General features: G+C 40.9%; 1 long non-coding RNA gene across 1 annotated transcript; it reads right to left on the reverse strand.

Annotated features, from left to right (window-relative positions):
* Window positions 1–6,897: 6,897 nt before the first annotated feature.
* LOC139805250 (uncharacterized) lies at window positions 6,898–10,532 on the reverse strand. Its single transcript, XR_011729751.1, has 3 exons — window positions 10,409–10,532; window positions 8,112–8,183; window positions 6,898–7,340 (listed from the first exon to the last, which is right to left on the reverse strand). It is a non-coding gene; the product is annotated as an uncharacterized lncRNA (long non-coding RNA).
* Between the last annotated feature and the right edge of the window lie 1,519 nt (window positions 10,533–12,051).

A 12,051-nucleotide genomic window follows, 5' to 3' on the forward strand; every position in this document is an offset into this window, starting at 1 on the left:
AGGAGCACCTTTAGCACTTTGGAGTTCAGAAAGCATCCTGAGGCACTTCCAAACAGTGCTTGGAAAAACTTGAGCTTGCCACAAACACTTGAGTCTTTGGGCTTAAACCTCCGTTGTGCTTCAGGGTTATTCACCAGTAGTTTTGTTTTCTGGTTGGGACAAAGCCTGGGAAATTCATCTTCAGGACACAACCATCCTGAAAGCTTCCACACCTGCTCTCTGGAGTGTGTTAGGATCTTCAGAACATGGTATGAGCCTTCTGTCCTTGTTTTGGAGGAATGTAGAGAGCTCAGTGTAAACTAGGGAATGAATTTCACTTTATATCAATTGTTTATATTACCTTAACCCCAAGGAAAGGGTGGGGTTAATATTACCTTATTAGGGTTAAGGGGGGGTTTATATTACCCCAATTCAAAAATTTCTTGTATAGTTTGTCTTTGCTTCTCTTAAGGAGTATTCCATGTTTTTTTTTAAAGTTTTGCATAACCATGTAGTGCCTCAAGTAATTCTTCAATTTTAACATAAAGAGAAAAAAGTTACTGGCCATGGACAAAATCAAATATTTTAATCATTCCTAGTGTTGCTTTAAATGTACATATAATTATTCTTTTTGCCTTCTCCACATAACATTTGCCATTTTTAAAGATGCTTGGGCAATTTGTTCTCCTATGCAGAATTTGTTTTGTTTCTGAGGGGACAGAGAGATGGAGAGCAGCTGTGGCAGTGGTGGGATGGGGATTACAGGGACTGAAAATCAGTGGTGTTTCCTGTGGGAACTATGGCAGAAGCAAGCACAAGGGGAAGAGCCTGGGCTAAAGGACAGTGGCAGAGGTTGAGGCTGCAGAAAGTGGGACTGCAAAAGGGTTCAGAAATCCAGCAGGAGAGGCAGGGACTACATTGTTTTGGAGACTGGAGAGACTTTGGGGAAAGAAAGAGGCATCACATAAAACAAGCTGAAAACTGTGACTGGATGCTGCCCCCAGTGAGGAGAGATCCCTGCACAGGGAGTCTGCAGCCTCAGCCTGGCTCAGTATTTGTTTTGCTTTTCCCTGCTTGTTAATTGTTGAGGCCAATGGCCATTAAGGCAGTGGACCTCCTGCTATTGGATTTATCTCAGCTTTTACAGTCCCATCAAGCAGCTGTAATGTAGACAAGCTGCTAGATTGAAGCTCTTCAGGCACTTATTAAACCAAACTGAGAATGACAAGGAAAATTCAGCTGTACTGATACCAAAAAGAAAACAGAAAACATGTCAGGTGAAACCTGCCAGTCTAGTGGCTGGTTCAGCTCCTGCCTGACTTAAAATTTTAGAAAGATCTATTGTTGTGTATTTATATAATAAAGAATGGCTATGTCAAGAGGAATCCCCTAATGTAATCCACTCATTCCATCATGTAATCCAAGCAAGCCCCATGGAACAGTTCATGCCTCATCTTTTTTCATTCTGCCACTGTAATTCCCTTTGTTTCAGCAGGATGCTCAAGCATGGTGTTTGTGCAGAGGCACATGTACATGCACACATCTGGCAATGGGCTATGCTGTAAGGTGTCTGTAGTCTTGGTAGGAATCAGAAGAAGCTTCTGGAATCTTTTGCTGGGAATTTGGACACAATCTGTTATTTAAAGTGAGGCTTGTGGAAGGAGTTTGAGAGCTGAGGCCAGTAAAAGTAAGGCAATCCAGCAGGGTGGAAGTACTGCCTTTTCTTACGGTGGAACTTTCTGGGTAAGTTCAGCCTTAGGAAGAGCAAACCCAGCAGTTTGATGCCTCTGCATTGCCAAAGGCAGGGCCACAGCAAACGTCACCACTCTGAGTGTTTGAGGTGCCTGAAATGATGAACTTCAGAGGCCAGGGCAATTTGAGGATTGCTCCAATGGCAAATGTGTATCCATAGGCACTGGGAAGGATCAGAGTCCATCTCTGAACCAGCTGGGAGGGCAGGTGCCATGTGGGGGCAGTCATTATTCTGGCTGTTCAGTGTGATCAGAAATACCTTGCTGCTCATCAGGGGCAGAACATTTGCTTCTGGAGGAGGGCATGTGCTCAGGAATCCCACAGGAACAGCTGGATAATTAATAAAGCCATGAGGAAAATTCTGTTTGGCTTTGTTCTCTCTTTGCTGACTTCAGTGTTGATGAGTCTAAGGAAAAGAGAACTACACAGAAACTGTTTACTGCAATGTCTTGGGACCTCCCAGCAGCAAAGAGTATGCTTTTTAATGGCTGTTTTCTTGGAAATCATAGTTGTGCATCTCTACAGAGTTCATGATGCACCCTTCCATTACACACAAGTTTTCATGTGGCACTTGGACCATATTCCTCTGCAGCCGGAAAACATGCTAGAAAGTAGGTTGTGGAAATAATCCTGCTGGTTCCAGTAATCAGAGTATACAGTGGGGTCAGAAGTTCAGAGTAGAGCTGGGAAATGCAGTCAGTTTCTTCTGCTTGAGCGCTGGACATGGCACATTCTCTCTGAGGGGCTGCTGGGTGGAGGATTTCTTTTAAGGCAGACATAGCCATCAATAAATGTGAAGTTTATAGAAACATTTTATTCTCTGGAACCTGGTGTCTTCCTTTGAATGAAGAGCAGAGAGTAAGGAAGAAAATCTTGCTAGGTCTCTATTTTCAGATCTCTAAGTTCTGCACCCTGCATGTATGTATCTGATTTCTGACCAGCTTTGAGACGTTTTCTTCAGTTCCTTTGAAAGAACTTAGACAAAGGATGAGGGAGAAAAGGAGAAGACTGATGTGGGTCAAGTGTAAGATGAGCTTGAGTTTGAAGCTGTGGATAGATAAGCAATTACTGGTTTTTTTAAAGTGGCTAAATTGTCTTGGAATTCCAGATTTGATTATTCCTGTGGTATTTTTGCCTGTCCCAGGTCCAGGACAGAGAATTCAAAGCCATGCAGTGAAGTTGGTTCAGAATCCTGTTGAGGTTTTGGCATGGAGATTTGTATCCATGATTATCCCTCTGCTCCTAGGCAGAGCAGAAGCTCTGTTTGAAAACTCTGAGAATGTCAGGGCTGCTCACCTGGCTTCTGTGTATTTATGGCACCTGAGTATTATCAAACCAGTAAATGTCATGCTGGGTCAGCCAGAGCTGTGCATAGGCTGTGCATGGGATAAGGTCCTACTTTTATATCCTCCTGGCTTCTCAGAATTGCCAATTTCTGGTGTACCCTTACATGAGGGACACCTAAAAGCCATCATGTTTAATAATTATCAGTGGGTCAGCCCTCCAAGAAATAGTTGTTCCTTTCAAATCCTGGAGCTGCCTCAACATCAAAGTTTCAATTAGGAAGAAAAATCTTTATTTCTCTTCATTTCTGAACTAATTTATCAGTTTTCTTCACTTAGGCTCCATGATCCTTTCAATGTGAAACATGGTAAATAATATTTCATCTGGTTTATCCATAACCAGGATTTTTTCCCCTTCATTCTCCTTTCTGTGAAGATAATTAGTTATTACAACTTCTGTCACTGCTAGAGACCCCTTCCCTGGCTCTGCTCTTCAATTTCTGTGCATGTGAAGTGAGGATAGGGCTCCCTACACCACGAGATAATCAGTGCTTGTCAAGAACTTCAGCTGTTAGACAGAAAAGGTATTGTCATAGCATTCAAAATAATAAATTCATTCACAGGTATCACAAGTGAAGAGTATAAGTTTAGTCATTGTCATTCACAAATTGCTTTTTTTATAGAATATATATATATATAAATTAGAGGCATCAGGCTTTGCACATGTAGCCATTATTTGCTTGAAAATCCTCCCAAAATTTTCTTGGCTCTAAAATACTACTATTGCTATGGAAGAAAGGTATGCAATGAACCCATTCAAACCTTAATTGGTGCTAACTGAAAGAAAAGTCCCCCACACCTCCTAATTCATTGCCTCACTAATGAATCACAATTCACATAATGCATCTGTCATTACTGGGCCAAATGGAAGAATGATACAAAATCCTGTGGAAGTATTTCTTAAGTCCTTTTACTGTAATTAGTTTTTGATTTGTCTCTTTCAAACTTTTCTTTTCCATGCAGAATCTTTGAAGGAGACATTATTGTAAGTTTAAATGGCAACTTTAAAAGTTCTACCAGGTTTTCTTCTGAGGATTTTGATTATAGCAAATTTCTTAATCTTTAAAGCTTATTTTCCCTTTCAGATTCTCTATTGAGATCACTTTGTTTTACTTAATGTAAATATTCCAGAAATTTCAGAATCAAATAATGACAAATGTGATTAGAATCAGAGCTTTGTTAAGTAGTATGAGAAGATCCTTTATTTCATCAAGGGAGATATATCACTTCTGTTGAAAATTATATCATGCTGACAGAGTGCAATGTGCTGTAACCTGATGAAAAAAGAGCATGATCTAACTGCAGTGGTACAGGAGGCAAGAAATGCACATCAAAACAAGGATGTTAGGCAGAGTTTGGGTTTGGTTTTTCCCTTGTTTCCCTTTTCTGCAGCAGCTGGGGAGGTAATTGTTCCTCTGGACAGGAGAGCACAGCACAGGTGGCTCCTACTCATCTGCTCTTTAATTGACAGTTACCTGCCTGGGGTTTGTAACAATCACCACAGAGCCAACAGCAAGAGGCTGCTGGATCCCATCTTGGGAAACTGAGCACCTTTTAGAAACCTTTTTTTCAGGGGAACAGATGGATTGTTTACAGGCAATAATTAAGACCCTGTCCCTTCCCTAAAATGCTTTTTTTGTCAGGGCCAAATTTTGCTGACACTTACATTGAACCTCAGATTTAAGTCATTGCCTGCTTCATCCCAGCCAACAGAGATGGTCTGGATGAATACAGGGGTTATGGGGAGGAATATCTGCTTAAAGTACAAAGCAACAGAGAAAGGAAAGCCCAGTGGGGAGGAGCAGGATCACTGAGCACTAATACAAGGCAAAATAATGTGGGTCTTGTTTGCTTATTTTTGGGGTACACTGGGTTGCTGAATAGATCCCAGAATAAGCTGTAATTCACAGACTTGTCTGCCCATATGAAACTCTATTGAGATTTTTTTGAGGTCAGTAGGGAGGCAGTGTTCACAGATCTTTGCTCAGATACAGGATTTTACAAATATGTAAATAATAATAATAGTAATAATAATAATAATATCCCTTTGCATTGGTGCAGGTTGCAGGCATCACCATATTCAAACTGATGAAAAAAAAAGAGTATAGAAGTTGTTGAAGTGTGTACACTTGTGTACATAAAAACTTTTGTGTACACAGAACCAAGCTGTCCTTTATCATGCTTCTCAAAGATTGCTTGATGTTGCAGTTGAGGCTAAAGCTTCTTGGGTGGACTCAGTATATTCAACTTTAAAAGGCAGTTTATCTGCCAGAGCAGGGGTTTTGTTGAGTCCTACAGCACTGACACTGCCAAACCTGTTGGTTTTACTGCTCCATCACTACATGCTACTGAAGAATCCTGTTTCCAGCTCTAATATGACACAAAGCTTCCACTATAGTTACTTTGTAAGCTTAAGTACCTGTTTTTCAGATCATCAGGTGTATCAGCAAATGCACCCAGTGTTTGTGTTTGTTAAACCTATACTTAAACTGGGCTTTGAAATGGCAGAAAATTGCATGTTGGGTTTCTCACTGAATGGGAATAGCAGGGGAGAGAGAGAAAGAAAAAACACTGTCTAAGACCAAGGAAGCTCTTTATTTTCCCATGGCTCCCTTTTCAAACACCAGTGACTGCAGTACAGATGGAATAAAATGTCCCATGGCCTCTAGAGCAGTCTTAACCAAATGTGTTCCATCTGAAATTTATCCCAAAATCTAAGTGAGGGAGAATGTGCTTATGCACATCTATGTTCTCACCTCTAATTTCAACACTCAAGTTTTCTGTGGCATCATGTTCTCCTTGTTCTAAACTGACATGAAATGCTGTCCTGCTGCTATGACAATCCACTGTTCCCAGCAAAGTAAAATCTTTGCTAACTTTGAGCATTTGCTCCTGCTTGGTGCTGTCCTTCACCACCTCAGTAGTGAATAATTACCCTTGCACACTAGCTTTGGTTTTCCAAGTTGCTCTGAAAATTAGTGAGTAAATCAATATATTTGTTACTGTGTTGTTACTGTCAATCTTACAAATATGTGTTAAACAAAAACATCTTAAAAAGATTTGAAAAATTAAACATTTTAAAATACTTTGCAAACTGGCAGGAAGCTTTTCTTTTTTTTTTTTTTTCACTTTTTAACTATGCAGTTCTGTGTTACCCAAATGATCGCTTTCTGCACTTGTATAAAACAAAAATAGTTTTGCTCTTAAAAGATGAAATTTGGCACTTAGGGCAAAATTTTCCTCTCCAATCTGCAATGCAGATGCCTTCGCCTCAGAGCAGATTTCAGCTCCCTTTCTGCATTCATTTCATGCATAAAACTTCCCCTGACGTCTGGAGGAGCTCCATGCGCTGACCCAGAACAGGCCAGAGGGGAGAACATTCCCCTGACTGACCTTGAATGGCCAGGATCAAAATCCAGACAAAGACTGAAGTGGTGCTGGTAGCAACCATTTTAGGATGGTTCTTACACAATCCGAAAATGTTCCTGGAACAATTGTGAGCAGGCTGTGGGCTCTTGGAGAAGCTGATATTTTGGCAAGGGTTAGCAGAGTTCTGTGACTTGCTTCTCCAGATTGAACAAGAGGTGATAACTCTGCAAACCTCCTGGTTCAAATTTCCCATGAAAAACAAATCCTTGCAGCCTGGATTGTGTGGGGGGCTGTGACCAGCAGGTGGGGGGAATTAATTTCCCTACAGTGCTGCTTAAAGGTGCCTTGTGTCTCCTTCCAGGCTGGAGTGGCTGGCTGGTGAATCTGACTCTCCCTGTCCCCCCAGCCCCTCCCTTCTCACACACAGAAGATAATGTGCAAAAATTCTCCAGGGAGATGCCCCTCGGGATGCAGTGGATAAGAATCCTTTTGGTATTTGAAGAGGGGAAGGTAACTTTTTCTTCCCCTGTCTAGGGAGAAGGTGTTAAAGCCAATACCAATTGCTGTGTCTGTGTGCCTTGAGGCAATGCAAGCAGGATTTTCTCTTTAAATCACTGCTAATTAGAATGAATAAATCTAACAAAATAGCAGCAGTGAATATTAATTGAAATAACCCCCCAAATCTCACCTATATGGATTTGAATTTTTCTGTTGTTTTTTTTCTCTGTAATGTGTCATACAAATACTCTTAGGTATGTGTGTCCATGCCTTAAAAAGTGTGAAAAAGAAGATTAAAAAATCATAGATGCCGGTGAAAATGTATTTTGGTAGAAATTTCCAGCAGAAGTATTTATTCAGCCATGTTCAAGTCAGTTCTCACCTCCATCCTAAACCACTCTGTATGAGAAAAAGAGAAGAAAGAAAACAGTCATCTAGTTCAGATTTTCTAGGGGACCAGATGTGGCAAATAATTAAGATACAGGGTGATGTTTTGAAAAGTTCTTTTTGTTAGAATGAGACCTGAGCAGTTAGCAGTCCTATTGAAAATGAGTGGGACTTGGATACCTGAGTAACTTTGGAAAATGGGATTCTAGTCCTTTTGACATGTTATTTCTCCCCTGGCAAGGCCTGAAGTTGGTTCTGAGGATCTGATGAAACAGATCCACACCACTTTGACCCTTCATGCATCAGAAGCAGAGGAAGGGGATAAATCCATGCAGTGAGCCCCTGCCATGCATGTGAGTTTGTTTTCTTTACAGATTCAGTCTCTAGCAGTCATAAAATCCTATCACAGACTCATGGAATGGGTTGGGTTGGAAGGGACCTTAAACCCCATCCAGTCCCAACCCCCCTGCCATGGTCAGGGACCCCTCCCACAGCCCAGGGGGCTCCAAGCCCCATCCAACCTTGGACACTGCCAGGGATGGGGCAGCCACAGCTTCTGGGGGCACCCAGGGGCTCAGCACCTTCACAGGGAATGATTTCTTCCTCATGTCTGACCTAAATTTCCCCTCTTTCAGTTCAAAGCCATTTTCCCTCATCCCCTCACTCCCTGTCCATGTAAAAAGTCCCTCCCCAGCTTTCTTATAGGTCCCCCCCAGGTACTTCAGGGTATGGTGCTCTTAGCAATGGAATATAAGGAACAAAAGCAGAATGTATGCATTTTACCTGTGTCTAAACACTGCAATAGAAGATTCTTTCACCTAATTTCAACAAATGCAGTTTCTCACTGTAATTATGCTGGATAGGAATAAGGAGAACAAAAATCTTTTTGGTAAACAGATCTTATAAACCGATTTAATTTTGTTCTATAGGAAGAATTTGAAGACTTCCTTTGCATCTTATTACTGGCTTACTACTGAAATTTTTGGCTGACCAGTTAAAATTAATTTCCTTTACAGAACAGAAGTTTAAAAATATATTGTGTATGCATTTGTCTGGCATTTTGATCTTTATAGGAATGTAATTTTAAAATCTCTTCATTGTGACAAAAAGACTATCACTTGGTTGTACAGTTTCTGTGGCTGTTTATCTAGAATTTTTTTCATAACTTTGAGCAAGTCACTCATTTCCTGCATTTCATTCTAACCCAAAGTGGGTGCCAGCAGCTGGAACCTGCCTACTGTCTTCATTGACCTAGAGAGAAGCCTCAGTAGGAAGGAAATAGGAACATTAATTGATACTACTTGTTCTAGAATTAAATAATTGCTCACTAAAAAAACTGTATATGAGAGACAAGGGGATTAAATGGGTAAAGTTGATTTAAATATGTGGAAGGGGGTTTTATTAAAAAGGGGTGCTATCTGAGCCTCAAAAAAGGTTCTGAGGGTCATTGCTTTGCTTACATGATTTATATGTATTTTTAAAAAATTAATTATCAATTTTTTCCATTCAGTGGAAATGCTGAAAGTATCTAATTATCCTTTTCAATATAAAAAAATTAGAAAGGGAACACAATTATTTTAATCCTTTAAAAAAATATAATCAGCACCAAAGCTAGAACACATCTCAGACTGCCGAGCTGGCAGTTCCAGTGCCCCCAAACCAGCTTGGAGTTTTTCTTGTCTGATGCTCCAGGACAACTCATCTCCTGGGTAATAGATGTGAAAATCCTAGTGATGGATGTCTCTACTACTGCATGTTTTCCCATCCCCCTGCCTGTTACTGCATTACACAAGAAATCTCCAATATAGCCTCTAATCCTGGCAAGCATTTCTTGGACCATAGCACTGTCCTTTCGTGTTGGCCAAGTTTAAAGGGGGAGAAGGAGGAGGAGAAAGATTAGCCAGCTGCTTTTACACCCATCAGTGCATTCTGTATTTACTGAGATGGGTAATAAGGACAGGCTGTGGTCCTCTTGTTTGCTTTTGGGATAAAGCCTGTGTTATGTTTGGGGAACAGAGATGATGTTTTCTTGCACTTGTGCCTTGTGATTGGTGTGTTGCTTCAAGACTATGAGGAATAAACTTGTGCTCCAAAGGAAGTTGGCAACAGAGTTTACTCTATAAAAAGAAACCTGTAGTTAAGATACAGTTTCCTATTCTGAGTCAAAGCAGGGTGTCAAGTCAGAAATTCTGACCCAGCAGGTCAGGAAGGATTCCAGGACTTCTTGAATCACAACTGAAATGTGTTCCTTTCCTTTCACCCTTTTGGCCCCAGTCCCATGGGGATTACTACTTTTATTTCATTCAGCTCCCTGTGTGCCTGGTGCTCAGTGTGAATGCTCACTGTGTTTCCCCCATGCTGTAGCTTCTCTTCCCATCTGAGCTGCCTGCATGCTGTGCACATGACTGCTTCCTCCCTCTTGTGCAGAAGACATTTTTATACCTAAAACACAAGAGATGCTAAATTCTACCCTGAGCTGATGAAGAGAACTCCTCTTGCTGTTGCCAGTGTCCTTGCTCATGGCATTTCATTTGTAAAAGGAAAACACCAATGAACTTAGAAGCTCTTTGGGCACTGACTTGACTTCATACTCAATTTTTCATCAGAACTATTTGGAGAAGGACACACCACTTTTTAAGGGAAGGTTTTTTTCCCCTCCTCTCTAAAAGCTGCTTCTATTTAAACAGAAGAATGCATTTTGTTTTCATGTCATCACAGATACAATGAAGACAATGCACAGAACATTGCAGTTTGTTCTGTATTGATGGTGATTTTCTGGACACATTTGTATGAGTAATCATTTTCACCTGTCTTTGCAAAAGTGTCTGGCAGACTAGATGGAGAATAGAAAATATTTCTTATTCTTCTTATTCTCAAGTGGTACTAACTCCCAAATATAAGGTCACAAAATAGTATTAAAAACCATAAATTATATATACCACATATAACATGATTCTCTAAGACTTTATGATGAAAATTTCAAATTTGCCTGGAAAGAAGGCAAAATGTAAAACGAATTAATCTCTTGTAATGTAGAATACCTTAAATCTGATGAAGTTGAGCTGGTAGGATGTACTTACCTGGATGGTTTTGCTGAGGCTGATCATTTATTGTATCCCATCCTCCTGGCTTTCTTTCCCCCAAGGACACACTGAATGAACTGACAACATGGGGTTTTTTTCTCTCCACCATTATGCAAGCAGCACATCCTAAGGATGAAATGTTGAAATGGAAAGGTAATGCAGTCACCAGCAAGGACAGGCACCTAAAGAAGAGAAGCAAATCTAAAAGGTGAAATAACAATGTTAGGAAGGAAATTAACTTTTTGGGTGAGTGAGACTCATGAGATGAACAAATTCACTGAGGTTTTGGGGGTTCTCTGGATCTAAGCATGCTTTTGCTGAGTGCCTTCCATCATGTCATTAGGTAAAGCAGCAAGTGGTAAAACAAGGCAAAATAAGCCTGTGCCTTAATCATTAGTTGTAATAATTCTTCTTTTTGCCCAATGTATCTTTCACTCTGCTACGCACTGGACTATCATCAAAGGATGGGTGGAGAACACTCCACCTAAAACACCCTGTAATTTAGTAGTTAGGTCATTTTCATAGGAGATGCAGGTTTGAACCTCCTGAGACAGATGTCTCCTGCTTCCTTGTTACTGCATTAAAAGGGGACATAACCCCAGCATCTTACGAGAGCATTTTCTAAAAAAATGACCTGAGTATCTGAGTATCTATGAAAGATCTAAAACTTGCAGAGAAAGTTCTTGGCTGAAGGTCCAGTTCTGTGGGAGGTGAGCAAAAGTAGTGAAGGTCAGCAGCTTGTATCTGAGAACCAGGAGGGATAGATACAGCCTTGCAGAAGGAAGAGACTTTGATACATATGCCTCACTTTAATGTTCTTCACTGGCTTGGCTAGGAGCAACTTGTTGTCTTCTGTCCCGTCTTGCTGAGGAAAAAAACTTTCTCAGTGAGTGTATGTGCTGAGTATCATTCCAGGAGGGCAAAATCTTCCTCTGTCCTGGAGGATGGATCAGCCTTAGTCCATTGTAGACCTAACCCTCAAGTATTTTCCTTTCAGATTAAACCTTCTGATAGCACTCAGGTTTAGACCAAACCACCTACATCTGATGTTGAATTCCTGCCATCACCTCAAGCTCTTGATCATTCTTTGCTTTTTAACAGGGAGGTATGAAGTGGTCAGGAATCAAAGACACGTTATCCTAGGTTGGCACACGTATAAAGGACAGAGTGTTTGGATAATGGAGAACCCACCTCTTATTTTTCTGCAGCATGAAAGCTCTGGATCAAAATCCAATGCCATGCTGCAAAGGCTCTCTCAAGTTCCCTTCCTTTCAAGACAGTGGCAGTTGTTTATCTTTCTTATTCCTCATTTGCTATGCAATAGCCTGCAAGGCTTCAAACTGTGAGGACGAGCAGGGAATGGCAGTCTTCCCTTTACTGCTTCTGCTCAAGCACACGTGAGTTATTTTAGATGATTCCTTTGCAGGAGAAGCAATGAACTGTATGAACCAAACTTTTTCACAGCAGTTGAAAACTGTAGCTTGGCAAGATGGGGAGCGGGAAAACATGAAAGATAGTGTAGTAATAACAGCCAGGGAAGAAAGAGAGAGATGGGGTGGAAGATAACACAGCAATGGGTAGAGCACACAAGCTAAACAGGAAAAATTGGGTGAGGAAAGGAATGTGAAAAAATGGGGAGG

The sequence above is a fragment of the Heliangelus exortis genome, chromosome 19 (genome assembly GCF_036169615.1).
Source record: "Heliangelus exortis chromosome 19, bHelExo1.hap1, whole genome shotgun sequence".
NCBI lineage: Eukaryota > Metazoa > Chordata > Aves > Apodiformes > Trochilidae > Heliangelus > Heliangelus exortis.